Below are 27820 nucleotides of genomic sequence, written 5' to 3'. Positions count from 1 at the left end.
CTCCAACTTTACCAGTTGAAGAGTATTTCTCCAAATTTACCAGTGTGGAAGCTGAGTTTTAATTTCTCCGTAGTCACACATAAACTCAATGACAGAGGTAGGGCTGATTTTAGAATGTTGCTGGCCTCACCACTCCACCATCCTAAGCATCACTCTACCTAAATTATGCAACAGATGGTTCTATACTCCATAGTAGAGAGAAAGTAGAATATTTGAAGGGTGGAAAGCAAACAAACAAAAAAACTAAACCTTTTAGGAAATAATAATTGGGTGTATGCAAAAGTGCCAAAAAGTCATGAATCCATCTGAGTAACTAACGATACGAACATACAGACTAAGTGTGTTTAACAGAAACAGCCCTATAGTGATGATACGATTATCAGATCCCTCAAGAGTGAATTAATATGAATTCAAATGGTTAACAATTATGTCCTTTAAACTTCCTTAAATGCCTTATTATATAAAGAAAAGGATACAGATCGATTCTCTTCTCTTACTGGTAAATATTCATAATTGATTAATAATGATTGAGCAGCCACCGGACTAAGCTAAGTAGCAGATTTCAGACCCCGAAGCTCTGTTCAGTTTATTAAATCATACTTCCACCTCTGGTTTGTTTTTTCATAAACTGAAAATTTGAGCCCCTAAATAAATATGAGGCAATTTCAGATCCCTTAGCACTGAGAAAAATGACATCTATCTTGAACTAATTGCAGTCTCTTTGGGAAGCTGGGTGAGTGCTATGCCTTATTTAATATTCCTGAGTTTAAACTAAGACTACATTTTAATAAATGCTCACAGAGCAGATTACCAAAATTTGTCATATACAGGTGGGAGCATTCCATTCTCTTGGCTGGAGAAGGATATTCATTCTAGAAAAAGAGATCAGTCAATTTTGTCACAGGCTACATGGATGGCTCCATTTCATAGTAGTCCTGGCTAGGAATGGGATATAATACCATTGAGAAAATGTCTTCTGGTAAAATTGCTCTTTGTAGTTTTATTATCTATATCTATGTATATAGGAATTTGAGACAATGTTCCTGGTTTTATATTTGTCATTTTTAGAAGGCTATGTTGTACAAAGTTATTCATTCTTCTACCGATGCATGAAAATCACATTTAGAGGATGGAGAGGAAAAGGGTATAGGAGGATATGTTAGAATGAGACAATGGCATTCCCATGTCAGCATTTCAGATTCATGTGTTTTGTCTACCTTGTATCCCACAGTAAAAATGCAATGTTTAATAGCACATAGTCACATAATATTTTGCCCTATTAAATTTTAGGACATGGAACCAAAACATAAATTTGCCTCAGTGTACCGCTGTAGATGAAATGGGAACCCAAACAGATGAAGAAGTCGCCTCTTTCTAGGAGAGGTCATGGCACATTTAACAAAAATGTACATCTTTTGCACTACAGATGAGCAAATGCTTAACTACAGGATGGTTTCTCACACTGTATACCAAGGTTTATTAAAATAACAGTAGCAAACAAACAAACAAACAAACAAACAAAACCTTTGCATTATGGATTTAAAGTCAAGGTAAAGAATAAAAAATAAACATGTTAAAAAGCTTTTAGCAGATGGAAGCCCATTCTGAATTTATAAGGATGCCCAAATGGTGTAAAGGGAGCAAAAATGATAAACTGAGGAGACCCAGGGGTTGTTTTATAGACAATCTAGTGAAGAGAAAATAGCCTAGCTCACTTTGTAACTTGGTTGGGCAGGGAGGGAAAGGCTAGTAGTGTGAAGTGATGATATTATGGAACTCTTTATCAGATTATTTTGCTAGTGTATAAGTAGGTTGTTTAGTGCTAGGAGATATAATGGGAGACATAGGAATTTGTTAGCTAAGCAAATTATTAGCCATTCAAATAAGCTCACTTTAAGAAGTCTTGTGAACTGAAAAGAGGTCAAAAGGTTACACCAAAAATAAATTATGTCTTAAAACCATTATCAGTTGTTTATAGTGCTGCTTAACAGAATTTTTTCTCTTATTAAAATTAAAAAAAGAGGCACACAGGACACAGACTTTAAATCAATTTGTCCAGCCATAAGGAAATGGAGCAAGGTAAAATGAGAAAATGAGTCAAAATTCAACTTGTACATTAGCAATAACAGAAAACATTTCTTGCTAGACTATTAGATAGCCATGAGGTTGGCAGCTGCCATATCCATACTTTATGTTATAGCAGTTATTCTAAGAATTAGATTTATAATAATGAGATTAGTTGATAGAATGAAGAATCTGGAAATGAATATAGTCTGGAAATTGAGAAGTTATTTTCAAGGTTGCACAGAATTGTAAATGGCAAGGAATCAGATCACTGCATCACTTTCTCAGCCTTCACCAGCTATTCACATTTTTCTTCTCTCAATCTGCGAAGGAAAACAAAAAAAAAAGAAGATACAACACTTCCATATCCCTATTCACCTGAGTGGATAAAGGGTTTGAGCTTTCATCTTGAGGTTCCCTCTGCCTATAACAAGCCTCCAATTTTCTTTAATTTGACAACCCTTCCTCAACTATTGAACATTTAGTTCAAACATTATATCTAATAGGAAGTATTTTCCAGACTCCACAGATTGTGTTGCATATCCCCACTCTAGAAATCATCTTCACAGGGTTATCACATTAAATAAAAATTTAATGTTTATATCAGTCTTTAGAACCAGCCTAGAGACCTCTTGAGAATAAGGGATGATGCTTTATTACCTTGGTACTCCTAGGTACCAGTACTTGGCTTATTATAGGTCTTCAATAAATAATCAGTGGATTGTACCAGAGTTTAGAATAGTCTTTTGGGAAACAATTACCCCTATATTGAAATCTTAGAAAAACATTAGGACTGATGTGATTTTTTTAGTCACCTGATTGAAAACATTTTGGTTGCTGACAATGGGAACAATATTCTGGGATTCATATTCAGCACCAACAACTAAGCTATTATGGTGAAGGTATTTAACCTTTCTGATACCTGGGTTTTTCATCCATATAATAATGATATTGATAATACTTAGTTTACTGTGTTCCTCATAAAATAATCATTACAATGCCCTTAACTGACTCATCATAAGCACTTATTAAATAATGGTTGCTATTCTTAATATTTTTATTGTTGTTAGAAATGGTAGTCAATGCTCCGCAGATAGTAGTAATTAAGACTTGGGATCTACAAATGCCCTGTGTACATTCAAGATGGCTAACAGAGTCAATTTAATATGCTAAACAACAACAAAAAAAAACAAAAATAAAATCAACAAAAATCTGCAAGATGTACTTTTTTATTGAAAGTTTACTTTGAGAGGCAGCTTTCCAGTTCCTTCTTTCAGACTGAGCATAAACTCCATCCTCCAGCCACCATAAAGTGACCAGAGTATGTTCAACCTCTTTAATGATTTGACTTGTATATTTTAGAAATTTTAAAATTAAAAAAATCTAGATGCTATCTTCAATATCTAAAACAGGCTATAAATCTATAAACATTGTCCATTCAAAATTTAAAGAAATAAAATTAAAGACATGTTGAATTAAATATGCTCATATGAGTCAATATTTGTAGGCAAGTAGTAAGGATTTCACAAACTAAGTGATGAGTGCTTTGGATTGCTATTTATTTAGATAAAACAAAACTTTTTCAATTAATAATGCACTTAATTACATAATGAATCCAATCAATCTGTGTGTGAATATTCTCTAATTTATTACTTATGGAAACATTTCAAAAAATGTTTGTCAAACATTAAGGTATATTTCCCTTAAAAAAGTTATTTTTCAGTACTTACAGGATTTTTTTTAAATTAAAGGACACATTTGTTCTTCCCTTCCTTTGTGATAAATCCATAGATAAAATCAATTTTCTTTTATTAAAATATTAAAATATCTACTTGAAGAATTTCAAAATAGCAATTGCTTACTAAAACATCGTAGGCAAATTGTTTCCTTCAATAACACAATCTGCTTTAGTGACACAGTGTTTATTTTGCTAAGATTGTTATAAATCTCAGTGACTGGATGGCCACTATATACTCACAGTATGAGTATGATATGGGACTAAATTATCTATCATTGGTTTCAAACATATTGGAAAATGGAAATTTTGTGCTTAACTGTAAATTTATTTTATTTGTATTAATCACAATTGCATATTCCTGTCTATCTAGTCTTGGAAGATATAAACTCAATGAATTTACATCCTGTTTCATTCACAAATGAATTGTGTTCCTGAATTTTAACATGCTATTCCTAAAACTATTAGCTGTGTTTCTGCTTTATGGGATGTTCCTACATAAGCTGGCTGTTCATCAATTTGGTGTCCATACATTTCTTTGAAAGTTATATTATAATTAGAGTTTAGGTTAATACTATTCAGTAACCATAAAACAGACATAAAATAATTATAACTCATTTAGTGAAATTAGAAAAGGAGCAATTATTAGACTCCCATTGTGAAGCTTTGCTGTGAGGGATACATAATCTATCTACAAGATGTACTTTTAGAACACCATTTTCAAAGAAATAAACTAGATAGATTACTGCTTTGTCTTGGTGCACTTGAGGCAGAGGGGGTGGAACTGAAAACTTGTGTCATATATGTGAGTTTTCTGAACTTTCCTGAATGTTTATAGGCAAATTAAAAACAAAACAAAACAAAACAAAAAACTAGAGGTAGTAAATGCTTAAGATTCCTGTTCATTCTAATATTTGTAAAGCTGAGAAAGCATGTTACATAAATTGATTTGTATTTGTAAGGTACATTTCCCATAGATTTGAAAAAAAATCCTTTTTATAGTCTAAGGCACTCAAACCCTGTCTGAAAATTTTAATGATCAGTCTTTTTTTCTTTTTTTTTTTTTAAGATTTTATTTATTTATTTGAGAGAGAGAATGAGAGAGAGACAGAGAGCACATGAGAGGGGGGAGGGTCAGAGGGAGAAGCAGGCTCCCCGCCGAGCAGGGAGCCCGATGCGGGACTCGATCCAGGGACTCCAGGATCATGACCTGAGCCGAAGGCAGTCGCTTAACCAACTGAGCCACCCAGGCGCCCCTTATTTTATTTTTTTTAAAGATTTTATTTATTTATTTGAGAGACAGAATGAGAGACAGAGAGCATGAGAGGGAGGAGGGTCAGAGGGAGAAGCAGACTCCCCGCCGAGCAGGGAGCCCGATGTGGGACTCGATCCCGGGACTCCAGGATCATGACCTGAGCCGAAGGCAGTCGCCTAACCAACTGAGCCACCCAGGCGCCCCAATGATCAGTCTTTTTTTTTTTCCTAGTGTGCTCCAGAGTGATTGATTTGCTTGAGTGCCAAGAGAAGTATACTGGGCCTAATAATTTGCCTTATTATTCAATCACCCCCCTCTTGGCAAAGGTATGTTCATTCATTCACAGATAAATAAGAAGAGATGATGTCTACAACTTAGAAGTTCAAAGTAGAACAAGTAACAGAATTTCTCTGCACTCCCTTTCATTAAACTTTGTTTCATCTAAGTAGTTTTGCAGTGATATGAGGCCTCCAAAGTCCAAGAAAAACGTATCTAGAGATAAAATATAGAAAATAATAAGTTTAGTAGAATAATAAGTTTTAAAGAAAATAAATCAGAAAGAACTAGTATATCTATACCTTTAATTTCTTTGCATCATTGCTGAGAAAAATGTCTGGTGGCAAGAATTCATTTTTCTAGGCTGGGGGAAATGGCACATTCTAGAAAATGAAAAGGACCTGGTAATAATATCCTTGCCAACCCCATGTGGAACTGAGAGGGAAAATAAAATCTCTTGGCTTTAAGAGAGACAAAATGAAGGTTCATTCTTTCTTGTTTTCCTCAATGATCTGTTAATATTTGCCTTATGTTATAATATTGTCAAATCTAAATATAATCCCAATACAACAAAAAGTAAACTTTGCCACATATTGTGATTAGGAAGGCAGTGGGGAAAAAAAGGCAAAAAAGAGTTGAAAGTTCATCACTAATTTTATTTGTATAATGACATAAAATTCTGTTTTGATTCTTGTTCAATGAAAGCAAAGATACATCCAGAGAATTTCTCTGACAGCTATGAACAAAAAGAAAGAAAAGGTTTCCTTCTGAGAGTACTTTTCTGTCATTTAAGCCGTTTACATGTTTCTTTACTTTTACCTTTCTTGCTTGCTTTCTGACCACCAGGGATACAATGTTAGCACAGGGTCACTGGGGCTCTGTCCAGCTCTAGACAGATGTTGCTATAGTCAGAGTTTTATGATGACAGAATGAGATTTCCAGAATGCACTGGTGAATTCTATGACAATTGTTAAGATTGTCATTTAGAGGAAATAAAAGGAAGTCATTGATTACTTTCAACACTCACTACCTTTGCTTTGAGTATGTGAAACGCTTTTTTTTTTCCCATCCAAAAATAACAGACAGCAGCTCCCCAAAATAGGCCACATTATTCATAGTCCAAGACTCTCAGGCATCATAATTTACACTGAGCTGAAAGGAATTATGACTTTTAAGAGGAGTTCAGTCTTGCTAGACAAGTAAGGGGAATTAATTGAATGAAAATGCAAAATTAAACGCAAATGATGAATTTGGTTAATTTCTTCTTCTTCCAATGTTCCAGTATATTCCTCTGACCATTCTCCAGGAACATTGCTTGAAATAACAGCTGTGAATTATAGGTTTCCAGTAAAGTATGGAGTTGTGTTTTTTTTTTCTTTTTAAGAAAAAGCATCTGATGAACAGTTGCCCCAATGATTTAGAGGACTCATTCCAGTTCTTAATAATCCCATGTGGCTTTAAAATATTTTAATACTTTTTCTCAACATGTTTCCCACTATACCGCTGTGAAATTAGTAAATTAGTAAGACAATTGAAATGGGGAGAACAAGATTCTTATTCTTTTGTATAACAAGTACTTTTAGGGATCAGATAAGAATTTAATAGCGAAAAAAAAATTAACAATGTGTATAATAGTTTGGTACTTTAATCAAATGGATCAAATCTTTATTAAAAATAATCAACTGTCTGATTTCTTTGATTTTGGAAATTAAACTCACTGTCTGTATTTGAAATATCAAGTCAGTTTATTCAAAATCATCAAACAGATTAAGTGTCTAAGATACAGCTTAGAGTTAGAAAATAACTCTCAAAAACTGGCTAATGTTTGCCATGGATGTTTTACCTGCCATATTTCTTTTAGATAAATAATGTTTTAAAATTGATAAAATTTAATTGTCAGGTGGAGAGGAGTTAAAAAGAAGGGGGAAAAAGGAGATTGATTATATTGATTATCCAAATAGCTTTATTAATAACCCCATATAAATCATTACTAAAATCCTTTAATAAGATCTAAATTTAAGTATCTATGATAACTCACATACATATTGGAGTCATGGAAGGAAGGAAGGAAGGAAGGAAGGAAGGAAGGAAGAAGAGAGGGAAAGAAAGAAAGAAAGAAAAAGAAAAGTGTTCGATATTAGAAAAATCAGATTATAATAAAAAAAAGTTCCATGAAATATCTAAAAGATAATTCTTACTATAGGTAATGCATTTCTTATGTTATGGACTCTTAATGTTACCCTATGAATCATTTTAATGTCATTACCAATGAGGGAATAGTAACTTTTTTTTCTGAAAGTGAAAAAAACAAAGAGTGCTATATTTGGGGAGGTAATTTTGAAAACCAGTATCACCTGACCTTTTCAAATTTTCAGATAATTTAAACCTTAAACCTTTCCAATTTAAAAATAAGAATAGCAATATTTTATATGAAAAAATAGTATCCAAAGATTTTTGATATGAGACTATAATTTTCTTTTTTACACTGCTTTAACTTTCAAATGCAATGCCTTTCCCTCAGTATGACAAATTATTAAGAATATTTTTAAATCTGTGTTAAATTTATTTGTATAATTTATAATGTGTATAATTTATTTGTAATAAAATTAGTTTTCATGCTGATAGATGTTCCTTTCAACTATTCATGAAATTTATATAGAAAACGAATGCAATGCATATATAAATATATATATGTATATATTTTTTTTCTAATAAGCATAGAAAAAAATAGCACCTTAATAAAATGTTGATATTTTGTCTTTAGCAACATCTGAAACATTTTAGCATAAGACAATATTAGTTTTCATTGTGAATATGTGAGAACTGTGCCTTATAGATTTTAACTGAAATCCTAACATCATAATATAAGCATGACCTTCTGTCCCTCCCTTCTATTCCCATACCACTTCAGAGCCCTGTGGTGCCCTTCAACCTAATCCTTTGGAAAGACTTTTTGTTAAATCTTTTTAAATTTTCATAGTTTCAGTTATTTTTACTCTCTGCTACACCTCAGTAAAATATTTTGGAATTTTTAAGATAAAAAAACAAAACAAACCTATGAGGAAATCTGCAACAGTATGCAATAAAAGGATAATTTATAAGCCCCAATACTTGGATGTCCTTTCAGATCATTAGAAGTAATACTCTAAGAATGCAAATCTAAGCCTATGCTATCTTGAAACCAAACAACATGTTCATCTTTTCTGGTGTCCTTAGGAGAGTTCTTTCTGGAAAAATAGTGCTATTTTCTAGGTTACTTAGTCAATGTGAAAAATGAGATTGAAGTCAAAACTAACCAAGCTGTAACTTTAGTCATGAGATACAAATAAATCTCTAACTATATGCCTTTATAATTAATTACCAGTTTGGAAAGCCACATTTTTCTATCAGAATAAACTTCAGCCACAAGAGAGATAACTGACACAGCAATACAACATTTGCTGAGCTACCTAAATCTAAAACTATATGTTAGTCTGCTTAAAAGTAAAATAAAAGCACAGACCAAAGCTGAAAAGAAATTCTCCCATCATAACATACAAACAACATGAACATAAGGTAAGATGTAGTTATACTTGCCTTTTCGAGGTGATAGAATGATTTTTTTCTCCAGAGTCCATTATATGGACTACATAATAATTCTTTTAAATCATGTCAGGTCCACAAAAAATTAAAGAAAGAAGAGAATGAAGTGAGGGAGAGATACATAAGAAGGAAGAAACAAAGAAGGACAATTGTAAATATCAGAGAAGGAGCAGAAAGTTGAACAAAATTGAGTATTGCTGTAATTTTGTTATGTTGGTCAGTTGGTCAGGTAGACACTTTTGTTACATCAAACTCAGAACCTTAACAGTTGTCTTTGTAGGATGATCATTCTGATATTTGACTAACATTCTTTCTCCAAATTAAATTTGTACACTTTGTTTACCTGAGCATATTTTTCCTATAACCTCTCTCAATTTTTATGGCAGTAAATTAGCACAGATGCCTGTAACAGAAGGAGCCTCTCCAAAAAAATGAAGACATCTGTCTTTTTGAAGAGGGACAGAGAGCCTACAAAAGGAATGAAACGAAAAGAAAGATTCCCTAATGCAGCAGAGCAAAGCAAGAGGTAGAAGTGATTCTGACTTCAATCTATTCAAAGCCCACATGTTTATTGCTACATCAATACTACTACAGGGAAGGAGGAAAAATTAGGTGGCATGTCACATACAAAAAGCTGTCCAAGATAGAAGAACAGAGGAAAATATTTCAGTACAAATGTAGAAATCACTGTACATCTTAGAATGACTATGAATTACATGACTTCTACCCAGATTAAAAATCAGACAGAAACTAGACATTTTGTGTTGATATAATTCCAATAATGTATTAATGCCACACTCAGGTGCCCAACTTAGCATTGACTGACTATGTCCAAAAACATTTTGCTTAAGCAGCAAATTTCTTTTCTATGACCAAAAAAAAACCCCATTTGTAAGAACTAGATATTCATGAAAAGTTGTGGTAGAAATGATCTTAAAGGGTATCAGAGTTCAAAGACTTTTAAAAGGCAAAAGGACTTTGCAAATTATGTAGTCCATCTTCCATATTTTACATATGAGAAAACTAAGACCCAGAAGTATTAAAGGTTCTTATCTAGAAATCTCAACCACTGATCAAGATTGATAGATAAGACATACCTGTATAAGTTAGAAAAGACACAGATGGCAGATAGATAAATTTATATCTCTCTCTCAGATAAATAAATAAAATCTTTTTTAAGAAATCTGAAACACTAGAGAGCTCTTCTGTGTCAAGAATATATCTATCTGCTTATTAGAAAAAAGGACTGAGTTCTAGTTTCTGGTATCATTCACATTTCTCCTGACTCTATCTGCAATGTTGGTCCAATCTATATGATCTCTTACCTTCTGCCTATTAACATCAATAGCACTTCTTTTTATTAGTCTCTTGGTACTCACTGATGTTTTATGCATAATGATGCTTGAATTTAATTGAGCTGTAAGTTTCTGTTTAATTATGAGGCTCCGTGATACCTTCAGTGCTTTTTCCTTCTATGATTACTGTAACAATTTCTCCATAACCCCTTTAAAATTCTTCACCTATTAAACTCCTAGCAGACAAGCCATTTTTAAGAAAAAGACTAATTAGAACTTTGTAATTATCTTAATGTATTTTTGTTGTTGTTGTTGTTTAGTAAAAACCTTTCTTTAAATACACATTGTGGAATAATCTAAGACCTGGCTTTTGATGGTCTAGTTCTTATAGAAAAGTTTTTGGTTTGAAAATCAAATATATATTTAACCACAAAGAAAGTGTTATGCTTCAATTATGCTTTGTTTTTCACCCTAGTCTAGTTGTGTTCAAGTGGTGCTTACTTTTTTTCCACAGTTGGTATCTCAGTGTGAGAGCTATTCTGATAAGTTAGACGCACAGAATTTTCTACTGTGACAGGTATTCAATTAACCACCTCACAGTTAAACCTGTGAAATCTTCATTATATCTCAGGTCCACAGATAAGATTTCAAAACTATAGGTTAATTATCTAGATAACATATCTTTACATTAGAACATTCCCAAACATTTTAGCATTATCTGAATATCCTACTTCTGTTGAAGGATGAATATGCAGATCTCCAACAAGAAATAGAAACTGAAATTTTGAGACTTCAGATCAAACTTTGAAAATTATATTGGCGATAAAGGGAATACTGCTTCCTATGTCCTCTCTTGCTAGGCCATATTTCAAAAGCTACAACATTTCCCTTAATCTGTCTCGTTAACTGGATTTTAGGGAATCACTGTGGCAAGAAAGTTCTTTCTTATTTCTTCCATGAGAATCACCAAGTACTTAGTATTTCTTAAATTTTACCTGAAGACAGAACTTACAGTGAAATGGATCTTCTGGATAAAATCTGGAGATACTATTCTATGACTTTTGTGCCACAGAATTTTCATGTATTTATTATTCTTCCACCACCATTTGTGCAAAAGTGCCCTAAGAATGGATATAAATATGTATGAGTGAAATTCTTGGTGTCTTCAGTTGGGTTTCCTAAAAGCAGAGTGTAAGCAGGGATTTAATTTCAGATATGCATTAAGGGAATGTTCATCAGGAAAAACTTGTAAAGAAGAAGAAATGCATAATAAAGGAGGGAACAGAGACTAGTACAAGCAAGAATGTAGTTTCTGAAAAGTTAAGCCTTAGCCTACCCCATGGTGATGAGGCTCCCCTCGTAGTTGTCCCATGTTGAGGCAAGGGCATTTCAGGGATTTGTATCCTATCTAAGTCGCTGTTGGGGGCATTGAGGAGGTCATGTAACCTTTTATGCATCCTCTGTGAGGTGGGTCCTATCAAACTAGATCAATTTTCCTGACAAGCTCACAAGTCTAAGTAGTTAGTCACAGAAATTTAAACCTATAGGAGCTAATAAAATACACCTGGCTTTTAACCTTTTAAAGCAGTGGTTCTTGGGGCCCCGGGTGGCTCAGTCAGTTAAGCATCGGACTCTTGATTTTGGCTCAGGTCACGATCTCAGGGTCATGAGATTGAGCCCTATGTCAGGCTCCATGCCCAGCTTAAGATTCTCTCTCTCTCTCCCCCTCTGCCCCTTCCTGCTTGTGCACTCTCTCTCTCTTTCTCTCAAAATTCTTATAAAGCAGTGGCTCTTAAAATGTAATCTTTGGAACTGCAGGAACAGTAATACATAGAAACTACATATTATGCAGTGACAGTAATCAAAATATGGTACATTAGTAAAAGGAAAGCCATATAGATACATGGAGGGAAAGCATTCAGAAAGAGACTCACACATTTATGGTTAATTGACTATGGTTAATTCAACCAAGTTACTGAGGTAATGCAATGGTGAAAAAAATAATCTTTTTAACAGAAGGTGATGGCATAATTGGCATATTAATTATCAATTGCTGCATAACAAATTATCCCAAACAGTGGTTTAAAATAACAATATTTATTATCTCACAGTTTCTGTAGATTAGGAATCTGGGTAATTTTTTTTTTTTTAAGATTTTATTTATTTGAGACAGAGAGAACGAGAGAGACAGAGAACACACGAGAGGGGGGAGGGTCAGAGGGAGAAGCAGGCTCCCTGCTGAGCAGGGAGCCCGAAGCGGGACTCGATCCTGGGACTCCAGGATCATGACCTGAGCCGAAGGCAGTCGCTTAACCAACTGAGCCACCCAGGTGCCCAGGAATCTGGGTAAAATTTAGCTGAGTGCTGAATACTGTAAGAAAAGGTAAAGACAAGCTATAGATAAGGAGAAGATCTTTACAAAGTGCATATTTGATGTAAGACATATAGGATACAAAGAATTTTTACAACTCAACAAGAAATCAAAGAACTCAATAAAAATAGGTAAAAAATGAACATTTCACTGAAAAAAATGTAGATTGTAAATAAGCAAATGAAATGACTCTCGATATTTTTAGATACTAGGTAAGTGGAAGTTAAAACCACTACATACCAACTAGAATGGTTAAAATAAATTGAAAATACTGAGTGTTGGTGAAGATGAGGAGCAAGTGGAACTTGTACACACATTGCTAGCGGGGAACAAAAATATAACACAGCCTTGTTGGAAAATAGTTTGTCAATTTCTTATGAAGTCAAATATCTATTTATTATATACATAGTAATTCTTCACCTAGGTATTTACCCAAGGGAAATAAACACATGCCTATTCAAATACCTATATGCAATTACTAGCTGGAAACAACCAAAGCCTCCTCAACCCACTCCAAGAAGTCCAGAAATATATGTCCCCATATAAAGACTTCATTCATTATTACCAAATCTTAAGAGCACCACAAATGTCTGTCAACTCATCCACAACGAAATACAATTGGAGTGGTATTAACGAATGAACTTCCCGGTTTATGTAACAATATGACTAAATCTACAAAGCCTTAACCTAAGTGAAAGAAACTAGGAACAAAAGACTGCATGCTGTATGATCCTCTTTATATTGGATTTCCATTCTGGAATAGGTAAAACTAGAAGAGGATTTTATGCCTGCCAGGGACTAGTCACAGAAGGAAGTCATTGTGAGAAAGGTGCACAGGGAACCTTTTTGAGGTGCTGGAAATATTCTCTTTTCTCTATTATGGTGATGGTGATTCCATGGCTGTATGCATTTGTCTAAGTTCATTAAAGCACATACTGAGAGTAAATTTCACTGTATTTAAATTGTATTTTCAATAAATCTCACTTTAAGAAGGAAAAGAAGCTACCTTGGGAGCTCCCACTATGAGAAGAATGTGATAGGCTGCAACAGATAATGCTTTCACAGAAGCAATTTTAAAAAGCTGAATGTATTTCAAAGGTCATTTTCACAAGCATTATTTTTAAATTTTTTCATCATTGTTTTTATTTTTTTAATTCCAGCAAAGAGTTAACATACAGTGTTATATTCATTTCAGATGTACAATACAGTGATTCAACAGTTCCATACAACACCCAGTGCTCATCAAGGTAAGTGTACTTTTAATCCCCTTCACCTATTTCACCCATGACGCCATGCACCTCCCCTCTCTTAACCATTAGCTTATTCTCTGTAGTTAAAAGTCTGCTTTTTGGTTTGTCTTTTTTTCCCCTTTGTTTATTTCTTTCTTAATTCTCACATATGAGTGAAATCATATGGTATTTGTCTTTCTCAGGCTGGCTTATTTCACTTAGCATTATACTCTCTAGAGCCATCCATGCTGTTGGAAATGGCAAAATTTCATTCTTTTTTTATGGCTGAATAACATTCCAGTGTGTGTGTGTGTGTGTGTGTGTGTGTGTACCACATCTTCTTTATCTATTCATCTGTTGATAGACACTTGAGCTGTGTCCATAATTCGGCTATTGTAAATAATGCTGCAATAAACATAGGGGTGCCATATATCCCTTTATTATTATTTTCATATTCTTTGGGTAAATACCCATTAGTGCAATTGCTGAATGGTAAGGTAGCTCCATTTTTTATTTTTTGAGGAACCTCCGTATTGTCTTCCACAGTGGCTGTGCTACCGTGCATTCCCACCATCAGTGCACGAGGGGTCCTTTTCCTCCACAACCTTGGCAACCCTTGTTGTTTCTTGAGTTTTTTATTTTAGCCATTCTGACAGATGTGAGCTGATAACTCATTGTGCTTTTGATTTGCATTCCCCTGATTATGAGTGATGAGCATCTTTTCATGTGTCTGTTGGCCATCTCTAGGTCTACTTTAGAGAAATGTCTGCTCATGTTTTCATCCATTTTAAATTGGATTATTGTTTTTTGGGTGTTGATTTGGGTAAGTTCTTTATATATATATATATATATCCCTTTATCAGATATGTCATTTGCAAATATCTTCCCCCATTCAATAGGTTGTCTTTTAGTTTTGTTGGTTGTTTCGGCCAGTGTCAGAGAGATTACTGCCTTATAGGCATTAAGTTTTAAAAGAACAAGTATTAAATAAACTAAAACTCCAGAAAGTAGAGAACATTCCAAAGAGACTTCATGTCCATCAGATATTTCCCTCTAGGGAAATCTGCCAAATTAAGGGCATTTCCTAGTTATAGGTTGATGTTCAAGCTTACTCCAAACTTACATACTCTGATGGCATAAAGAAACCAACTAAAGTCTCAATGTTCAAATAGTACAAGAGTAACAGGTTAGATATTTGAGGAGCCTCATCACTAGGCCAGTGTTTCCTTAAAAATGTATTGTAGAATTTCAAGAGTGTGCAGAAAGTTTGGGAGTTTATTTGGAAGGTCAAAAGGCACCATAAAACATCCAATGTCCTATAGACCTTGGACAAGAAAGACCTGCTAGGAGAGTGGACTACTTCAAATATTTGGCTGGCCTCTCCTTCAAGATATTAGCCAGATTTTAATGCTGCATTTGTTTAGAAGCATGAGAGCTGGGCTGGGAAACTCTAGAGGGTAAAACTTAGTTCCTGAAATCTCAAAAAGATAAAGACAGAGGGAAAACCCAGGCTTTCAATGAAAATTTCAAGAGGGTCATTCCCAAGAAAGAAGACAAACACAAGAAAGAATGTGTCTCGGTAAAACTATAACCAAGTTTCTGTGACAAATTAGTCATGATTTTATTGAGATTTCAGCCCCTTATCTATCTAGCAGAGAGAAGAGGAACACCCTCAGGTAGAGGTAACAATAACTTGAACTTCTGTGTTTCCTTTACACATGATATTTGGCATACAATAATATATATATATATATATTCTAGAGCTGAGAAAAGGCAGAAACTTTAGCAAATTAAGAGAAAACATAAGACATAAGACATTTACCAACAGATTAAACAGATAGTAGAATTAGCAAGCAAAAACTTCACATATACATGATTATAATGTTTAAGAGAACAGAGAATAAATTTGGAAAAAAATAAGTGAAGGCAAGGAAGTTTCAACAGACTATTGCAACATATAAAAACAAACATTCTATAACTGAAAAATAAGATATCTGGAATTTAGAACTCAATGGATGGGTTGGACAGCAGACTGCAAGCAGAAAACCACTGGACTTGTAAACTGAAAGGGAATTTAAGAGAAAATATACAAACTAAAGCAGAAAAAGAAAAAAAAGATAAGAAGAAAAAAAAGAACAGAGCATATGAGTCATGTAAAATGTTTAAAAATTCTAATATACCTGTAATGAGAGTCATAGAGAAAGAAGAGAAAGAGAAAGAGAACATGGCATAATACTTGCAGAGATAATGGTAATGGATTTCCAAATCTATTGAAAGATGTCAACTCAGATTCATGAAGATTAGCAAAATCTAAGAGGATAAATACTAAGAAAACTACAGCAAGAAAACTGCAAAAAAAAAAAAAGACATTTTAGAAAATCTTAAAAACAGCTAAAGGAAAAGTGGATACATTATATTTTGTAAAAGAAGAGTGAGAGATGACTAATGAACAGAAATTATGAAAGACAGAACAATGGAATGGCATCTTATTTTATTATTATTATTTTTTAAAGATTTATTTATTTATTTTAGAGAAAGCTCGTGGGAGAGGGGCAGAATGAGAGGGAGAGGAAAAGAATGCTAAGCAGACTCCCTGCTGAGCCAGAGCCTGACAAGGGGCTCGATCAATCTCATGACCCTAAGATCATGACCTGAGCCAAAACCAAGAGTTGAACACTTAACTGACTTAGCCATCCAGACGCCCCAGTTTTATATATATATATATATAACATTCATTCCATCCTAAGAGCCCCAAAATTGTTGAGTCATTCTAGCATCAATTCTGAAGTCCACAATTTCATCTAAGTACCATCTAAATCAGGTATGTGTGAGACTTGAAGTTCAATTCATCCAAAACCAAATTCCACTCTATCAGTGATTTTGTCACACTAGACAAATTATGTGCTTCTGAGATACAATGGTGGAGCAGCCATAGGATAGACATTCTAACAGGGATAAATTGGAAGGAAAAAAGGGTGAATGGTCTTAAGGAAGTCCCAAATCTAGCAAAGCAATTTCCATTAGATCTTAAATCGTCTGAATAATCCCCTTTGGTTTCATGCTCCCACCATCCAGACCCACTGGGGTGATAGCCCCACCTATGCAGCCTTAGATGGGGGTGAAGCCCCTGTAGCTCTATGAATATGATGAGATTTCACCCCTGTTTTTGGACTATGCTATATGGAAAAGAGGAAGGGATTTTTCAGACATAGTAAGGTTTTAGTTTAAGTTAATAAAAAGTGAGAATATTAACTCTGGGCCTGACCTAACCAGAGGAGCTCTGTAAAAGAATATCTAATGTTCAGAATCAGGAAGAAGTCAGAGATATTCCACATGCCAGATACGGTTTCCTGTTGGCCTTAATGAAGCAAACAGCCACATTTTGGAGAGAGTTATATGGGAGAGAACAGTAGGCACCTTCTCAGAGCTGTAAGTGCAAGCAACTGAATCCTGGCAACAAGTGAGGTTGGAAGAGGATGTCAAGCCTCAGATGAGATCATAGTCCTAAACAACAGCTTAACTTCATCCTAGTAAGAACCTGAGCAGAGGACCCAGTTCACCAATGGCAGGAATCCTGACCTTGTAAACTGTTTCGACCTACCACACTGTAACTTGTGTTCCCTTAAGCCCCTAAAGTGATAATTTGTTACACAGCAATAGAAAACCAATACATATGACTTCCCACATATCTTATTAAGAAAGAGATCAAATCTATTCTAAGATGCACACATATTTTCTCAAATCCCAACAGTAAATGTGCAAAAAACATTAAAGAAATTCATGTAAAGAGACATGCCACATAGGAGATTTAATAAATTATTGTTTTGTTCAACTAAGCCTAAAGAGCAAGTAGGTAGACTAAAAGTTTTGGTAAGCCCTTTCAATACTCCTGATACAATCTCTTAATTTGCATATGACAGTGAATGTTTATTCAAATAGGAGAATTTAGAAGGCTCAGTCTAGTGTACTAAAAAAGTATCTATGAGCATAGTGATGATAGTGCACATTTTATCAGCACGTTATGACCCTAGTGGAGTCCCTAAAAACATTGCAGCAATGCCAAAAAAGAGCAAATTTTCTTTTTTTGACAAATTGAGTTCTCTAAGTTTTGTTATTATACTTCTCTAGAAATCATTCATTAGATTGCATTTTTTGTGGTGATTAAGTGTTCCCTAGTGTGATTTTAAAAAACAAAAGAGATGAATGGCAAAATTCTTTTGAAGTGGATCTGGTAGCTGTCATTACTAAATGACTTAAATGACACTCTTGAAATTCTACAATACATTTTTAAGGAAACACTGGCCTAGTGATGAGGCTTCTCAAATATCTAACCTGTTACTCTTGTACTATTTGAATATTGAGACTTTAGTTGGTTTCTTTATGCCATCAGAGTATGTAAGTTTGGAGTAAGCTTGAACATGAACCTATAGTAATATCTTGTTCACGTAATGTTCAAGTATTTTTTTTAAAGAAATAGGAAACAAATTATCTTCTTGTGGTACAAAGTATAAAGAGCTGGGTGGCAAGAGACAGAATATTAGCATATCCAAGAAAATCTGTATAGTTTGTAAAGAAATTATCAAGTCCTAATACAACCTTCCAAAAATAAAGCTTGACAAGATACTACTGTTGTGGAGACCATGAGGTGAGTCAAATGCCATTTAGGGATCAAGATTTTTTTTAAAGAATGAGAAACACTACTGTGAAGATTCACTTTGAAACTTTTTCTAGGACAGATCAGTTGGATGAATGAAGGCTAAGCTGTGTCCCATTCCCCTCTTAATCTAATTCTGAAATGTGAGCTCATCAGCATGACTTCTCTGGGTTCTAAGGGAACTTTCTTCCCTGGTGTCTGTTAGATCATAAGGTAGACCTTATGACCCAAAGTGTGGTGTGTGAACCAGCAACACCTGGGAGCTTGGTATAAATACAGAATCTCAGGCCTTGCTTCAAGTTTACTGAATCAAAACATGCATTTTCGCAAAATCCCCAGGTACTGTATGCAGAGCTCACAATCCGGTTGTATACTAGAATCTCCAGGAACTTAAACAACAAAACCAAACAAACTAAAACCAAAATATAAACAAACAATAACAAACAGCAAAAAAACAAAAAATGGACAAACTAACTAATGTTCCAAGTCACCCCAGAAAAATTAATTGAACTACAATTTAATTGGGCTGGGGGTGGGTTCCAGCCATCTAGATATTTTAAAGTTCTGCCAGGTGATTCTGATGGGCAAAAGTACTGTGAGTCCCTGTTCATGACCTGCTAGGTACAAAAGTTAGCTACATTTCCCTCTTAGAAGATGGATTCCTGAACCTGAATCACAGCCCAAGATTAGAATCCCCTTACTCTACAGACAGCCCAGACACCAACTGTCTGCCTGAACTTTAAATACCAACTTCCTTAAGGCTTACCTTTGCCCTACTTTTCTTGTCTATCAGGACCTAAGTTATTTTGTATCCCTGAAATAACTACTGTCCTGAAATATAATCATATTATTTCCAGACATTGCCTGTACCATCCACTTTCTCTCACAATTTGTAAACAATGGGAAAGAAGAATTCCAAGCTCTGGCCCTTCCCAGACTCTTCCCATGCCCATCTTTCAGTAATAGCATTTATTCCAGGGGCTAACCAATGAGCATTTACTTTGTACTTTTCCTCTTTTGTGTTTTACTTTTTTATACTGTTAACTTCTGTGTATCAGTTATTTATGAATTGCATCATTGTTAATTACCTTACATGCCTTAATCATTTTACTAATTTCCACAACAAAAGTCCATTCATTGGTGGTACTGGTTTAGAATTCAAGGCCTAATCATGAAAACTGACAATCCTTCCTTGATCATCAGTGAACTACTTTTACACTATTTTAAAAATAATTTCTCTGCATGAATCCCATTCCTCTAGTCTTCTCCAAGTGTTCACTCCTCAGAGGCAAAGAAAAAAACATATACTCCATAAATAAAATGTTTGTTTCTATTTCATAACAATCTGGCCAAATGTGTGATACACATGTTATTTTATAATGGAATACATTTTTAGACCCAGGAATATCTAATTCATATCACTAAAGTCCATTTAATCATTGATAGCTAAACATTGTACAGTATCCTCTTGCTAAACTTGCTAATCCTTTTAACTCATATAATTCTACCAATTTATCTAACCCTACCCCCTTTAAATAAATTTAGATTAAATGTATTTCTTCATAGAATAATCTTGGTTGGACATTTCAACTCAATTCTATAAACGTGCATTAGGTGCCTTTTGTGCTTCTGTACTAAATGAATTTCCAGGGGGAAAGCACTCACAGACTTCTGCAACTTCTATTAGTCGGAACAAAAATGAAGTGATTCTGGAACCAAAGGCCTGGGTAGAGAAGAAACTGAGTGAACAGTACTGAATATAGCCATAGGAATGATGCAAGAAATATGTACAAGGTTGAGAAGGTGTGTTTTTTTGGAATAAAGGACGACTAGAAAATTCAGACTGGGTATAGCTAGGTAACAATACCTATTTATGTCTTGCTTTAATAATAGACACTTTGAATGTTTCAGAAGAGACTGCCCTGAGATACTGGATGATTGTACTGTGATTCTGCACGAATGGTCCATTTATGAGGAACAATAACCACCACCAACAACAACCACCACCACCCATGAAGTCAGATGTTAGGGTTGACTTAGAAACTAGAAAAAAAGGAACCTACATAAATAATGAGGCAGTGTTTTTTACTTATAAGAACCTGCAAAGACAGGCACTGATGATGTAGAGTCAACAAGATAAATAAATCATCCTTCTTGCCTTTTTAGAGTCTCCTAATTTAGGAAGTAAGACCCATAAACAAAATACCCAGTAACTTGAGGTACCATAACAAAACTCTACTATATGGAAAGTAAACACAAATGTTAGTGATCATCTCTACCAAAATAATAAGGTTTAGATTAGGGATTAATACCAAATCCAACTACTGATCTTTTCCCTACAAAACTGTAAAGCCTGTGGTTTATGATGTTATTCGTAGAAGACTGAGAAATCTAAATAGTAATCAAAATTTTAATGTTGGTATTTGTCAATCTATTATATTTTAAAAGAGAGGCTCTGGTTTATATTGCCCGATAAATCCACCACTTATTAGCTGTGTGTCCATGAGCCAAGTTGCTTAACTTATCTGTGCCTAAGTTTCCTCAACTTTAAAATAGATATATCTGGGGGCGCTTGGGTGGCTGAGTTGGTTAAGCGTCTGACTCTTGATTTTGGCTCAGGTCATGATCTTAGGGTCCTGGGATCAAGCCCCACCTCAGGCTCCTCACTCAGCAGGGAGTCTGTCTGTCCCTCGCCCTTGGCTTCCCTCACTGCTCACGCTCTTGCGCTCTCTCTCTCAAATGAATGAATGAATGAATGAATGAATAAATAAATAAATAAATAAATAAATAGAATCTTTAAAAATAAAATAGATATATTTGTAACAAACCACTTCTTGGGATTTTCTTAAGGTTCAATGAATTAACACATGTAAAGAACTTAGAATTAGTCCTGGCATACATAAGGACTATAAAAATATCTGATAGTACCATTGTTACTATCAAGTAGAAATAATAAATTATGTATTAACATTACCATAGGAATTCTTTAATCTTTCCTACAAACCCTTCATTTTTGGTATTATTTTGAAAATTATTTACCTCTTAACATTAAAAACTACTAACTAATGCTCTTGAATAACATTAAAATAGTGTTTCTTTAAGCAAACTATATCACAATGACATAACATTATTTATATTGAAACTGAATTTCAATAAAAATTTCATAATTTTACATGCTGAATAGTCAAGCACAGGATTGGGTATGATAATGCACAGATACCTGAGATGGAAACTTGACTGAATTAAGACATGCTCAGAAACATAAATGTATAGAAATAAAACCAACATAAATAGGGAAATGCTTTAGAGAGCTTTAGGGTTTCTTATTTCAGAGGCTTGAGCTCAACAATACAGAACACAGACTGGTTGGTGGTATTTTTTGGCATAACAGAAAAAAAGAGAAAAAATTCTCATAATTTATCCATGTAGATCTTGCCCTTTCTGACACCTTAAAAGCCTCTGACAATTTTTCCTAATGTACATTCTTGAGTAATGTTGCAATAGTACAATTTGAATCTTTAGATTTGAAGACCAATATTTTATTCTAGTTTTCTTTGTGTCAAGTTCAGTATGGTAGATGAGCTAACCTCATTATAAACCACATTATCAAAAGGTGAAAATAGTAAGAAGGCTGCTTTGCAAAATGCATGAGCTACTAAAATGCCAAAGATGAATTGCATGGACAACTCATAAAGCAAGAAATCTTAACATTAGCTGAGACTGTTTTGAAGAAAACATGAAAAGTGAAGGAACACATCCCCTGGTCAAGAAAGTGGTTGCATTTCAATATCATAATAAGTATGTTTATCAATGTCGATGAGAGTTGAGTGACACAGTGATTGTATAAAAATGGAAAGGATGAAACCTCCTCTTTAGGGCTTCACTTAAACATTCTCTCCTGTCTTAAACTGTGAAATTAAGAAACCAGAGGCCATATCTCTCTTTTCCCTACTACTTGCCCTATCACACATCCAAATGACTATAGGTGATCCCTAGCTTTTTTCCTTAACATCTCACTGGGAAATGCCTTTATTATCCTTTTATACTCTTACCAAGAAAAAGGGCAAATGAAAAAAGAGGTTAAAATATGCATGTAACACATAGCCATTTCTAGGTGACCCCTTGAAAGCTCAGTATTTTGTAATAATCCAAGTCTGTTTCTCACTGCTGTTACATGTTTGCTGTTTGTGTGTCAGATGTGGCTCTTCTTTGCTTCTCTTACCTTCATTACGGGATCCAGGCTGAAGGAGCAGCTGGATTCTGGGACATACTGCTCCGATGACAGAGGTAAAAGAGAATGGTTGACCCATTTCATGGCTCATAAATTTCCACTCACATATGGTATGGACATTTCAGCCTTTATCCCACTGGCAAAATTAAATCACATGGCTATGCCTCACATCAGTGGGTCACAGAAGTAAATGCCTCCCAGAAAGATTCACCTTCGTTCACTTGGCAGTAGGAAGCTATGCAGGATCCTCCTACTGAAGGAACATGAATAAATGGTAACAATAATTACAGTCTATTACATCTCACCCTCTTAGTAAAATATTCTCTTGTTTTCCATCTGCACACAAAATACGTGCATTCTTTCCAAAAAAGGCCTTTCAAAAAGTACCAACCAATCATGACATTAGACTCAAGTCTAGGGTCTTATGCTTGACTCTACATCATGAGTATGGCTACTGTTGATCCAAAGATATGTGAACTACAGAAACAACTTATCTGTACCCTACAACACCAAACATTTAGTAGTGGCACAGTGACATGTTAATTTCAATAAAGCCTGCAACAGAAAAGAAGAATGGAAGGCATAAAATAACTGACCCATAGCAAACCTGAAATTATTCCTGGAAGATATTTGGAGTGCCCATCTACTTCAGGGGTAAAGAATCTTCCAGAATTACTCTTCATTTCTTCTTTCTGATTATATCACCAGGTTCTCTTGGTTATGGCTCCGTCTCAGAAAGATCCTTCCTTTTCATTTTCCTTGGACACATCTAAAGAAAATATTAAATTTATACCCTCCTTGGGGGCCTATTAGTGTTAGCAGATGCATCTTGTCCATAGATGGGAGTTCAATGTCATTTTAACTCTCACATTTCATTTTGTTTTGTTTGTTTTGCTATATTTGGGTTTTTTGGTCCAGTCTAGGAGTTATTTGGCAGTACAAACTTCTTAAATCTTCATCTGTATGATTTTAGTAAGCTCCATGTTCCAGTAAACATGTCTATAATTCTTTTTGAAATGTACCTTTCTCTCCCTAGGCTTAATTGTCAGTACCTTAAGATTATTGGGTTTCAGCAGAAAAACAATACTGTTTGTTTTTTTTGTTTGTTTCTTTGTTTTTCCTGTAAGCCATTTTGTCCAAATTAAAAAAAAAAAAAATACTGAGAGCCAATTTAATCTTGTCATGGAGTTTAGCTAAGGCAAGTCAGTAGCCTCTGTGATTCCATTTTTGCCCTAGGCCAAACTTCAGTAAGTCTTTGTTATTCAAAGCATTTGTCAATTTTATTTTTAGTGGTTGAATAAAATAAATAGTTGTATCTTTCAGTCGTGCAATTTGAGAAATTTCTAGATCCACATGTTGCTTCTGTTATTTTTTAACTTTTATGTCCTAAGTTCATGTCTTTCTTTTAATCTTCTTTAGTGCCATCAAAAGCAACCAAGTCCCATCAGTCACATTTTGTTTCCCAATTTCCTCATCTAAAACTACAAGTTTGTTAAGTACATTATCAGCCTTTCAAGTTATCATAAGAGACAGATTTACCAAATGTAACACCATTCGATAAAGTTTGTCCATTTTCTCCTGTCTCTCATGAGGGTTCCTACATCTCCACTCCACAGCCCTGAAACAAATGCCATACATTCTGGGACTTTTGCCATGACTGCATTCTATTTATAGGTACCAATTTCTTATCAGTTATCTTTTCCTCGGTATGTTGTGGTAACAACTACAACAAACTGTATGTGGTTCACAACATTAAGATTTATTTCTTGCTTGCACTGCATTGAAGTTGGAGATGATCTCTGCTTCACTTGCCTTTTTCATCTAGGATGAAAGGAGCAACCTAAAGGAGCAGTCACCATGTAGGATATGCTATTCTCATGGGCAGAAAGAAAATGAAACGACCCATCTAATATTTCTTAAACCTTCTTCTCAGACATGATGGCTGTCAATTCTGATCACGTTGATTGGCTAAAGTGTCACATGACCAAGCTCCTCAAATGGGCTGAAGTCCTATGTGCCTGTTTGTCCAGAGATAAACAAATAATTCCAAACAAAATACAACCTACCCTAACTCATGGTTTCAAAATTCCTAAGGAATAGTATTAATACTAAATTCAAAGTTTCTAGGCAAGCTGTGTGTGTGTGTGTGTGTATGCGCTCACCTATTTATGTAATAAATAGGTATTTGCCCTTTTAAGAATATAACAATCAAGTTGAAATCTCAATATGTTCTTATGTTTATGAGGAAAGATAAATAAATAATGAGAAGTCAAACAAAAACCTAGGTGCTAAGTGATACTCTTGAAAGAAGGTATTCAAACAATGATTATATTACTTGTAATAGATTAAGTTTTACTGTTACCTCTTGCTACGATAGTGAAATTGCAGACAAACTGTGACTCTCAAAACAAATTAAGAAAAAAATTGAAGCATTCAGAATTAATACAACTCAAAACTCCACACTTTTGGTGACTGAATCTGAGTCTTATATTTGTGGGATTTATAAATTAAATGATTCATAGGAGAAGTATGTCTGAATCTTATATTTGTGGGATTTATAAATTAAATGATTCATAGGAGAAGACCAAGAAATTATGACATCTTTTAATGGATAATCTTATAAAATTGAAAATGTTTTAGAAGTAAAAAATGCATACATTGTGCCACTCAAACAGATGTGCCATAGAAATAGAGCATTCAGATCTGGATTAAATGAATCTTGTCCCAAGTAAAGGAACTACAGATTTCTCTCATTCCTATACCAGCTGCCTCAGACATTAGCAATGTTAGCAGCTCATGGAAAAGGTGACTTAGAAGCTTGATTCTGGCGGAACACCTGTGGGGCTTATTCTACCCTTGATAACCACTACTAAATACAGTCTTCCCGCGTTAAACATAAACTGAATGTAGAATCAAACAAAAGAGGACACTCAATTATATCAAATTAGCATCTGAGTGTATGTAATCACAGAGTTTAGACCAGAGTTATTAAGCTGTCCTTTGTATCACAGCGACAACGGTTGAAAATGATCCCATAGTATAATATAAGGGGTTTTGTGAATGCACAGTGGCATCCTTTATGTTTGGATGCTGACACTGGAGTTTTACAGAATATTTCCACACATGCAGGGCTAAGAAGAAAGAGCAGCCTTCATCTTTTCCAAAGTACTTTCTGATCATTTTAAATTTTGCCATCTGACAAGATTTGTATTATTATGGCAATCCTAGATTTAGAATAAAGGCATGAGTATGATCAACAGAGATAAAGTTCACACTACCTGGATCTTCAAAGACAGTAACAATAACAACAGCAACACTCTAAAGATCCCAAAATTAAAATATTCGTAGCCTCCATGAATTCTCCCATACAAAAAAACACACAAAAAATATGTTCCTAGACAAAGGTCATAGATAGAGAAGGTATGGGCCCCAGAAGCTTGACTTGCTGCAACAACCAACCTCTTTAAATGAACTTTGCAACACTTACTATGTGATGGGATGCTCCCCTAATGCCCTCTCATAATTTTCACCTGGGCGAGGGCCAATTCTAAATCCATTCCTAGATAAAATTACACGGTGGGGGCGCCTGGGTGGCTCAGTCGTTAAGCGTCTGCCTTCGGCTCAGGTCGTGATCCCAGAGTCCTGGAATCGAGCCCCGCGTCGGGCTCCCTGCTCAGCGGGAGGCCTGCTTCTCCCTCTCCCACTCCCCCTGCTTGTGTTCCCTCTCTCGCTGTCTCTCTCTCTGTCAAATAAAATCTAAAAAAAAAAAAAAAAAACATGGTGGTTCCTCCTTTTGCCCTTTGAGGGGACAAAGGACAGCCTTGGCCACAGACTGGGAAACCTAGCTGATATCTTGATTTTGATCACACTGCATTGCTCTCTTTTTTGTATGTGAGCCTTTACAATACTACAAGTCCTTCGAGAGCAGATGCCATTCACCAGACACTGCTGCAAAGTCGGCAAGGCTCTCAATCAGGCCAACCTAGCTTTGAATCCTAGCTCTGCCATTTACTAGCCATGACTTTTCTAGTTTTCTCATCCAGAAAATAGGTATAATCATTGGGCTAGATGGCTTTTTTCACCCATCCTCCCTCTGCCTACTTCATTCTGTCCTCTGAGGCTGACCTTACAGGCAGACTTTCATGAGCTCATTTCCCCTCAGGCCTCTAGTTGTTTCATCTGTTGGCTTTTGGAGACTGGCTGGCAGAGAGAAGCTCAGTAGGAGTGCTTTGCAGGGTCACAAGAGCTGGTTTATTTTGGCGCCTGTGAGGTGTTTACCCCCAGGATAGCCCCTTCTCTGTCTTTAAGTTTGTCAAACAACCTGGCCTCTTGCTCTTTAAAGCCTAGGTGGGGCAGAGCCGCCCCTGCTCCTGACTAAATTCATGTTATCCACTATCCCATGTGGATTACCTAAATTCTGCCTGAGCCTTGGAATTAATCTCTTTATTAGTTAATTGAATAATTTAATTTGAATGTGCCATTTATTTCCTGTGAAGATGCTGAGAGAGCAGTACATTCCTCCTTAGAATTTTTTTAGATGCTAAGTATTTATGGATATGTTTCTATCCTTAAAACCTGAGACAGTTGTTATCAGAAGTAGCCCAAAGCTTTTTACTGATCCGGGAGTTGAGACTATGGCCAATAAATATAAGCTCATTGTTTTTCTTTCTGACTAATGATTTGGTGATTCTTACCATAAAAAGGTCATGTTATTTATAAAACAAAAACAAAAAAGAAAACCTGAGAATTTGTTGATATATATTTTACATTTAATACATTTTAATGAATCCATTAATTATTCAATTGAACCAGAGTTGGATAATATAGTTTGTTTTGAGAAATACTAATATAGGATATATGCCAATGATGTATTCAAAAAGTATAACTCTCTCCTCAAATAATCATCTGCAGGTAGCCAGTTATGTGCTCCACATAAAGAGAATCAATTATGGATTCTTAGATAGATGATCCATAAAATTCAGGGCCTTCGGCCCACTGTATTTAGTAAATTAGTCCAGAATTACTTGTGCCAATTTTACTATAGAGTGTTCTGCCTTTATTCACATATCTTAACAAAATTAATTGAAAAGGGCCAACAACACGATTGACAATTCAAATCCATATTGAT

This window comes from Mirounga leonina, unplaced genomic scaffold (genome assembly GCF_011800145.1).
Source record: "Mirounga leonina isolate KUSES-001 unplaced genomic scaffold, KU_Mleo_1.0 Mir_151, whole genome shotgun sequence".
Taxonomy (NCBI): domain Eukaryota; kingdom Metazoa; phylum Chordata; class Mammalia; order Carnivora; family Phocidae; genus Mirounga; species Mirounga leonina.
This window is presented reverse-complemented; position numbering follows the sequence as displayed.